Source organism: Ictidomys tridecemlineatus, chromosome 5, assembly GCF_052094955.1.
Source record: "Ictidomys tridecemlineatus isolate mIctTri1 chromosome 5, mIctTri1.hap1, whole genome shotgun sequence".
NCBI lineage: Eukaryota > Metazoa > Chordata > Mammalia > Rodentia > Sciuridae > Ictidomys > Ictidomys tridecemlineatus.
This window is the reverse complement of record NC_135481.1, coordinates 182,362,052-182,370,683: the sequence shown is the minus strand read 5'-3', so window position 1 is coordinate 182,370,683 and position 8,632 is coordinate 182,362,052. Positions and strand designations below refer to the sequence as shown.

General features: G+C 46.7%; 2 long non-coding RNA genes across 4 annotated transcripts; one reads left to right on the top strand and one right to left on the bottom strand.

The window, feature by feature from the left end:
- Positions 1-1,575: 1,575 nt before the first annotated feature.
- On the bottom strand, positions 1,576-8,007 carry LOC144378128 (uncharacterized). 3 transcript variants are annotated; one of them, XR_013439696.1, is made up of 3 exons: positions 7,295-7,558; positions 2,858-3,043; positions 1,576-2,205 (listed from the first exon to the last, which is right to left on the bottom strand). It is a non-coding gene; the product is annotated as an uncharacterized LOC144378128 (long non-coding RNA). The 3 variants fall into 3 exon arrangements; XR_013439697.1 differs by lacking the exon at positions 7,295-7,558 and adding an exon at positions 7,777-8,007 and having other exon boundaries at positions 1,576-3,043; XR_013439695.1 differs by having other exon boundaries at positions 1,576-3,043.
- LOC144378127 (uncharacterized) lies at positions 6,116-7,976 on the top strand. The gene is made up of 3 exons (XR_013439694.1): positions 6,116-6,209; positions 7,420-7,632; positions 7,772-7,976. It is a non-coding gene; the product is annotated as an uncharacterized LOC144378127 (long non-coding RNA).
- Positions 8,008-8,632: the final 625 nt, after the last annotated feature.

Sequence of the window (8,632 nt, the reverse complement as noted above, 5' to 3'; positions counted from 1 at the left end):
AGAGTGCAGAAGCTGTTAAGGACCAGAATAAAATCCTCCCAGTCTCGAATCTCTTCATTAACCTGGTGAGCTGGGTTCCATTGTTGCTCGCATCTTATGGAAATAGAAGTTTTTAAAGGTCACATCACTCCTCGCCCGGGTGATATTACCACCTTGCAGAAGCGCAGGTGGCCCAACTTTCTGTCTCCTAGGAAAGGTGATCTATGGGGCTAAAAAAAAAAAAAACTAAAGGAAAATGAAGTAAATGGAGGCCTCTCACTCTTGAATGACCCTGGTAAAGGAATTTCACGCCCAGGTATCCGTAATCCAGCATCCTCCTAGACTAAATCCCGTTGGGGAAAACCATGATTTTGAAAATCACTATTTTCCAATGACCCGCCACCTTCTGTTTGCTTCAAGCCATCCTCAGGACCAACTTGCTGCCTGCCTCTCTTCCCCTTCCATCTCTTTGTACCTTCCTGGATGCCCTGTGTGCGTCTCACCTTTCATCTCATTCCCCATGACTCCCCCTTGTTCAGACCTTTCTCATTCCCGTCTCTGCATTCCAGCTCCCACACAGACCCTCATGCTACCTCAGTCTCAGTTTTGATCTGAATAGAAATTTCAAAACCAATCCTGGAAATTTGTTGCCATTAATGGAAATTGCAGAGCCCAGAATATTAAGAGGGGCGGTGACTAATGGGGGGGGGGCTAATTTAAAATTTAAATTATTTGCACACTTGGAGCCTGCACATATATCTTGGTATTGATCGTAGCTCTTTGGAAGCTATTTACGTTTTCAGCACACCTATAAGGCTGAGATTTATACAGCGTTTGGTGTTTAACTAGCCTCCTAATGCACCCTGTTGAACCATAGTATTAGTGAGCGTATTGTAAATTTCAGTCTCGGCTCTGAATTGATTTGCTTAGTGGAGTTGAATTTAGGCCATTAAAATAAATAAATAAAATGAATAAGGGAGACTTCCAGGCCCTCACATTATATTAAAATCAACCAATGTCAGACACAACCTGCAGACTCATGATTGGATTTGGAGTGGAGGAATCCATGGAGGATTCCTTATAATGTGGTCTAATGTAGTAAACACCAGCGGTGCCTAACTAAAAGAAGGACTAGGAATCAGTCCAGGTGTGTGTTCATTGAAGGTAAGAAGGACTGAATTCAAGTCCTGATTTATCCACCATAGTTGGATTTTTCTTGTTCCTGATTTCCAAGTGAGTGATGCTACCCAGTGATTAGATACTGCTCTACTCTTTTTCTCCTGGAAATTTCATCTCATTTCAGTGAACCTTGCCATCTTCAGTTGGATTCTGAGATATGTTCAGCTTTTGGGTGTAAACGAGAGGAAAATAGCTTCAACTCTCCTCGAAGGTTGATATTTGATGATCTCTTGCTTTAGTGGCATCTCAGTATTGTTAAGGGTTCTCAGTTTTTTCGATATCCTATATGAATCCAAAGGTCTCAGAGCACCCCAAACTAGTAGAATCTGAGAGAATTGGAACAGAGACGCAGGTTTGCAAACTATTGACTCCAGATCAAGGAGTCAATATTATTATGCCTCCCAGACAGAAAAAAAGTTCTGAAATCAACAGTTTATTGCTGTCCTCTTGATTCTCTGGGGGGAAAAATAATGCCTCAGTTTCCCAAACAGTCAGTTTAGTGATGCTGCTCAGTTGGGATTTAATAAAACCCAGCTTTATTGGGATTCAGATCACAACAGTAACAGTCATTGTCAAGACTAGGCTGCCATCAAAACTTCTCTCTGGGGGAGAGCCAGGTCCATGGAGTGACCGGAGTCCTGTTGCCTCCAGGGGAAGGTCTGTGGGGACATAAACAACAGCAGCCCTCCATTTCCCCTCAGCTGAGTCAGACAAGGTCTTCATCACTTGCATTCAGCCTGGGTCCCTTAATTAGTCATTTCAGAATCTCCCAGAGAGAAGTGATCCTCTCTCCAAGGTATGGACCAATGTCTCTGTGGATGCTTAGCCCCTGAAATGTGAGGTGGATGTGACTTATCCAACTTTTCAATAGGCCTTGTTTAACCCAACTCCAGTCCCACCTTGCTCTGAATACAGTACCCAAAGGCCTGTTTAAGTGGATTTTCACACAGGGTGAGTCCTTGTGTTGGCTTTGTATCACTGCTTTGAAGAGGACCCGGGACCCACAGAAGAGGCTTCTGGCAACTTCTCAATGGTTCTGCAGATGTCCTTGGGAAAAAAAGAGGAAATTGAAGACTTCTGCGGGAATAGATGGAGGTGCTGAAAGAGCTGTGCATGGTCAACACCTGATCCAGCCTTCATATAACCACAGGCAGCATCTTCCCAAATTGAGCAATGCCACTCTTTTGCACAAAACCCCTTCAAAACAGTCCACTATCACACAGAATAATATCCAAACCTCCTCACCTGGCATTTATAGACTTCTTTCAAGTAGCATCTGCCTCCCTCACCTGCAGCATCCTACCTTCCAGCTAGAGGATTAATAGGGTCCTGCTAGCACCTATCCCCCCTTTAGAAACATCCATCTGTCAAGACCTATTCATCCTATTGGTGCACATTTCTCTCCTGAAAAAATAATAATAAAAGAGTAGGAAGAAAGCACACAAATACAAATATCTGTTCCTGTTCTCTGATATTTACCCCTTCCTTTCCCATGACTTCAGCATCTTCAAGAATGATAAGTTTTGATGGGAGTCACATGCCACAGGTCAAGGTCACACACACACACCCCTCAGAGCATTCACACTGCCACACCTCACCAGTTATATGCATTCACTTTTGCACTGTCATTAAAAATATAAAACACACTTCAAAACAGTATGACTCTTTCGTTTCTCTTAGAACACCATCCCTTCCAAACCTGAGACGTGAGGGAACAGGACTAAGAAACCACACCGCTGACCCTGCACAGCTCCTTCTCAGCCCCTCCAGCCAGCTCTGCGTCAGCGTTCAGCTTCCTCCTTTCTCCAAGGACATCTGCAGAACCAGGGAGAAGTTGCCACGAGCCTCTTCTATGGAACCTGGGTCCTCTTCAAAGCAGTAATACCTGTAGGGGACAAAGAGTACACAAGAGCTCACCCTGCGCAAATCCCACGTAAACAGGCCTCTGGGTATGTGTGATAGCCAGAGCAAGGTGGAGTTTGGTTCAACAAGGCCTGACTTATCAACATCTTAAACAGCATCACATTTGAAATGAAGATTGGTCAAATTAGATAATGTGTACACACACATACGGCTGATGACCACCACTATTATGTAAAATCATAATGCACCAATAAAAATGGGACCCATGGCTGGACTGGGCAGGCTGGTCATGGCTGGATTCCGAGAAGGGAAAATGTTTTCTCGAGTGGTACACTCAGGCTGACCTCCTCCATAGCCTGTGGGTTGATTTACTCCAACACCAATCACCCCAGGTCTCACCTGCCATAATGCCCTGGACTGGGTTCTGAGCGTCTTGGGGCCATCTGGAGTCAGTGGCCCAGTCTGTTCTCTTGGGGATTTCCATCATGTCCCTTAGGCCAACATGGAGAGAGCTACTGCTGTGAAAATACTGAGCATATTTTGTGTGCCTGGAACTTGGTGATTTAAAAAAAGATCAGGTTCTTCTACCTATGGATATCCAGTTTTCCTAGCACTATTTATTAGAAAGACTATCTTTTCTCCAACATTTATTTTGGCACCTTGGTCACATATCAGAATATTTGGGCTTGTCTCTGTGTCTTCTATTCTATTTAATCAGTCTTCATGTCTGCTTTGATGCGGATACCATGCTGGTTTTGGTACTATGGCTCTGTAGTATAGTTTGAGATCAGATATTGAGATGACTTCTGCCTTGCCTTCTTGTTCAGAATTTCTTTGGTCATTCTAGATCTCTTATTCTTCCAAATGAATTTTTGGATATTTTTTTCCAGTGTTATGAGGAATATCATCGATATTTTGAAGGGGATAACATGGAATGTGTAAATTGCTTTGGGTGGCATGGTCATTTTGACAATATTAATTCTGCCTATCCAAGAATATGGGAGTTCTTTCTGTCTTCTCAAGTCCTCTTCAATATATTTCTTCAGTGTTCTATAGTTTTCAGTGTTAAGGTCTTTCACCATAATCATCTTGGTTAGATTACGGAATCAAGCCAGATATCTGTCAATAGGTGAATGGATCAAGAAACTGTGGTATTTAGACACTGTGGAGTTTTACTTAGCCACAAAGAAGAATGAAATGATGGCATTTTCAGGTACATGGATGGAAATGGAGAAAATCATGCTAAGTGAAATAAGCCAGACCCAGCAAAGAATTGAGTATTTCCTCTCATATGTGGAAACTAGAGCAAAATAAGGGGGAGGGGAGGTGTGGAGGTAGATATCATACAGACACAGGGAAGATCAGTGGAGTAGAAGTAAGAGAACAAGAGGGAGGGAGGGAGGAAGGGAAAAGAAAAAATACGGAATGAATTTTAAAAATCCTGTTATATACATAAATAAATGTACCACAGGGAATTTCACCTTTACATATATGTAGAGAATACCAACCAAAATGAATAAACAAACACATGGAAGGAAGATCAGTGGAATAGAGGAGGGAGAGCAGAGGCAGGAGGAGGGGAGACAGGGAGGAGTGGGGTTTGAAATCAAATTCCTGCATGTATAATTTTTGTCAAAATGAACCAAAACACTATGTACAATTCTAGTTTATGTGTGAAGTTTCAGTCTTCCTACAACGGATCACATGATATTTTTGCCACCTACTCTGTACACACATTTCCCATCAGTGCCTCTGAGCCATATAGTTCCAGAACAATACCAGCCATGTTTCTGGGATAGACCTCGGCTTTCTACCTGTACTTTGCACATGCTCTTCCCTCTGCCCTTCCTTGCACTGCTCAAGTAACTGACTCCAACTCAGCTCTCTCTTGAGAGGCTCCTTCTCCATGACTCTTCCTGGATGAATTAGGTCTTCTGTTCTCTGATCACTCTGATTTTTTTATTCTTTAATTGAGTTACTTGTTTATTTAATCAATGAATATTTATTGGAGCATTTAATTACATTTCAGACAGACCTCAGGGAACTTCTACTCCAAGAGGGAAGGGAAAGTAAAGAAGAATCATATTAACAGATGGTAATAAGACAAGAGCAAAAGCAAAGAATATGGGGAACTGAGCCTGAGAGAGGGGGTATGATTTAAATTGGTGGTCAGAGGAGATGTGGAAGATGAAATGACATTTGAGCAGAGACTTGTAGAGAGCTTTGCAGGGATCTGAGAGAAGGGTTTAAAACAGAGGGACTAGCAAGTGCAAATATCCTGAGGTAGGATTATGAATAGCATGTTCCAGGCAGTGTTACTCTTATTTTTATCATACATACATAATATACTGTTTTATTATAGTCTCTCATCTGTCTTTTCCCTAGAATGTGGGACTCTGGAGATCAGAGACTATGCTGTATTCATAACTGTATCCCCAGGGTCTATCCCTTCTTCTAGAACACAACTGATGCTTAAAAAATACTGGTGAATGAAAGTACATGTAATCTCAGTAATCTCCCCAATAATCATGTGAAAGGGCATACCAAAACAATTTGATAGATGAGGAAACTGAGACACAAATAATGATGTGATAATTAAATGATAATAATTAAATAATGTTTGCATGGCCAATAAACAAGCAGTGTTTTCTAGATTCTGACCCATGACTGTAAAAGCCCAGAGTGAAGGTGTCTACACCACTGTCTTCCCTGTGGAATCACAAACAACCTTTCTGCAAGTTCAGGGTCAGGTGCCTGCAAGGTGCGATCTGTGTGGGACCCACAGGCTTCTCTGAAGAGAGCGGACTCTTTTCACCTGCACACCCACTTCTCCGGGGACCTTCCACTGCATCCTTGGGATGCACATTTCGCCCTGGTCTGCTCTGCAGATCTTCAGGGTGTTGTGCGGGCCGAGCAGGGCTTCTGTGGGATACATCTCAGGTCGGGCTCATCACCATGGGACACTGGTGAGCGCTGAAGTGAAGCAGGGTGCAGGGTGCAAAGAGCAGAGCAAGAAACAGGGGTGACAGGAGGGAAGGGGGAGGGACCTCTGACCAGGAGCCCACAGTGCAGAGTCCGGCACAGTCCCACCACCAGGGGTTCCAGTGGGGAGTGAGAAAGAAGCCACACGGTGCCACTCCCGGGCTGCACAGGAAACAGAGCAACAGAGACTTCTGGGAGCAGGGGGGGTGGGTGGCAGGGAGAGAGGCAGGGGGCACGGGGGGGGGCGGGTGGCAGGGAGAGAGGCAGGGGGCGCAGGGGGAGGTGGGTGGCAGGGAGAGAGGCAGGGGCCGCAGGGGGAGGTGGGTGGCAGGGAGAGAGGCAAGGGGCGCAGGGGGGGCGGGTGGCAGGGAGAGAGGCAGGGGGCACGGGGGGGCGGGTGGCAGGGAGAGAGGCAGGGGCGCAGGGGGAGGTCAGTGGCAGGGAGAGAGGCAGGGGGCGCAGGGGGGGTGGGTGGCAGGGAGAGAGGCAGGGGGCACGGGGGGGGGGGGCGGGTGGCAGGGAGAGAGGCAGGGGGCGCAGGGGGAGGTGGGTGGCAGGGAGAGAGGCAGGGGCCGCAGGGGGAGGTGGGTGGCAGGGAGAGAGGCAAGGGGCGCAGGGGGGGCGGGTGGCAGGGAGAGAGGCAGGGGGCACGGGGGGGCGGGTGGCAGGGAGAGAGGCAAGGGGCGCAGGGGGAGGTCAGTGGCAGGGAGAGAGGCAGGGGGCGCAGGGGGGGTGGGTGGCAGGGAGAGAGGCAGGGGGCGCAGGGGGAGGTGGGTGGCAGGGAGAGAGGCAGGGGGCGCAGGGGGAGGTCAGTGGCAGGGAGAGAGGCAGGGGGCGCAGGGGGGGTGTGTGGCAGGGAGAGAGGCAGGGGGCACAGGGGGAGGCAGGGAGAGAGGCAGGGGGTGCAGGGGGAGGTGGGTGGCAGGGAGAGAGGCAGGGAGCACAGGGCCTGTTGATTCTACGCTGGGCAGGTGCGGGCACAGGCAGCCCCAGGGTGCCCTGCAGTCTGTTGGGAGGCCCAGGGCCCTGGCTCTGGTTGGTCCACCGTGGGCTGGTGTTTGCCTTGGCAGCCCTGGAGCATTGGCCTTGGCCTTGGCGGGACTCCCCAGTGGCCAGGCAGCTGGGCCAGCGCACCTGAAAGTCATTAGCTTGGGGTCCCATTTTGTTCTCACATTTCCAAGCAGTGACCCGCGGCCATGTGTGACAGAGCAGGCACTTTATCATTTGGCTTTCCTGGGGCCCACCCCACTCTTTTGGCTTCCCCTCCCATCCGTCCCTGCCCAAGGCTCACCAGTCCCCGGAACGCAAAGCTCAACAAGGACCCTTTTCTTTCCTCTTTAAAAAATATTTACTCCATCTGAGTATTATCTTCACGATCTGTTCAAGTCCGTCTTCATTTGTTTTTTCATTGATAAGGACGCTGAGGCTCCAGAGGTTAAGTCACTTGTCACTAGTCACTCAGCAAATAAGGAGCAGAGCTGAAGTGGAGGCTGAGGCCAGTCTGACCTTAAGAAGCTGCTGAAGTGTGGGCATCACACGATCGCCCAGAGTGCTCTCCCCGTCTGCCCAGCTGCCTGCCACCCGTGACGCCTCTGCCCACCTGCTCATCCACTGTGAGCCCAGTACTTGGTGAGACTGACCATTAATTACTAAAATTCAATTCTCTCTTCAGTGTATTTGCAGTCATTTAGGCACTATTAGTTTTTTTTTTTACCTTCTTTTAAAAACACAAGTCTAAGCATATTTTTCTAAAACGATATTTTTCCAGCTCACCTTTGGAAATGTCTGGAGACATCCTTGGTCGTCACAGCTGGGGCAAGAGGACACTTTCTGCTGCCTGGTAGACAGAGGTCGGGGAATCTGTTAAACACTCTCTAACATGCAAGACAACTACCAAGGACAAAATTTCCTACCCCAGTGTTCACAGGGCTAGACCTGAGAATGCCACCTTTAATAAACCTAACTAGAAATTATTTTTACAGACTGGAAATAAACAGCATGACCCATGACATGACATGGGTCACCATGGGGTGTGTTGAGCTCGCGGGAGCAGCTCGTGAGAGCTGACTGGGTGCCTCTCTACCCAGCTCCACTTTCACAGACAAGGTAGGTAAATTGATCAAGACGGGAATATTTACACCACGGGAATTGGCAAGTGCCATATATATCAGGGGTTTTTATTTTATTTTTTTATTTTTTTTTTCTGGAGAACCACCTTCTTGGTCCACCATTAAGAACTTTTTAGTGATGGGAACTATGTATTGTCTTATTTAATCTTCACAACAATACTCTGAGGAGACTTACTTTGTTATCTCAATATTAGGAAACAGAGGCACAGAATGTTATAACAACTCTTTGCACGTATCATTATTATTATTAACTTGTAGGGAAAGGATTCAAAATCACCCAGTCCTACTCCAGAGCTTACATTGTAAGTGCTATGGAAACAAATATGAGTCAGAAATGATGGTGATGCTCTGTATATTCCTGAGCTGGGCGGTTTGAGATTGAAGGGTGGATATCTACAGTAAGTGCATAATATCCAATATCTTCCTACAAATTTGATATACTGATAAATGATAGGCTTGGTATAAAGTACTGCCTTTTAGTTGAGTATATATTTTTAAAT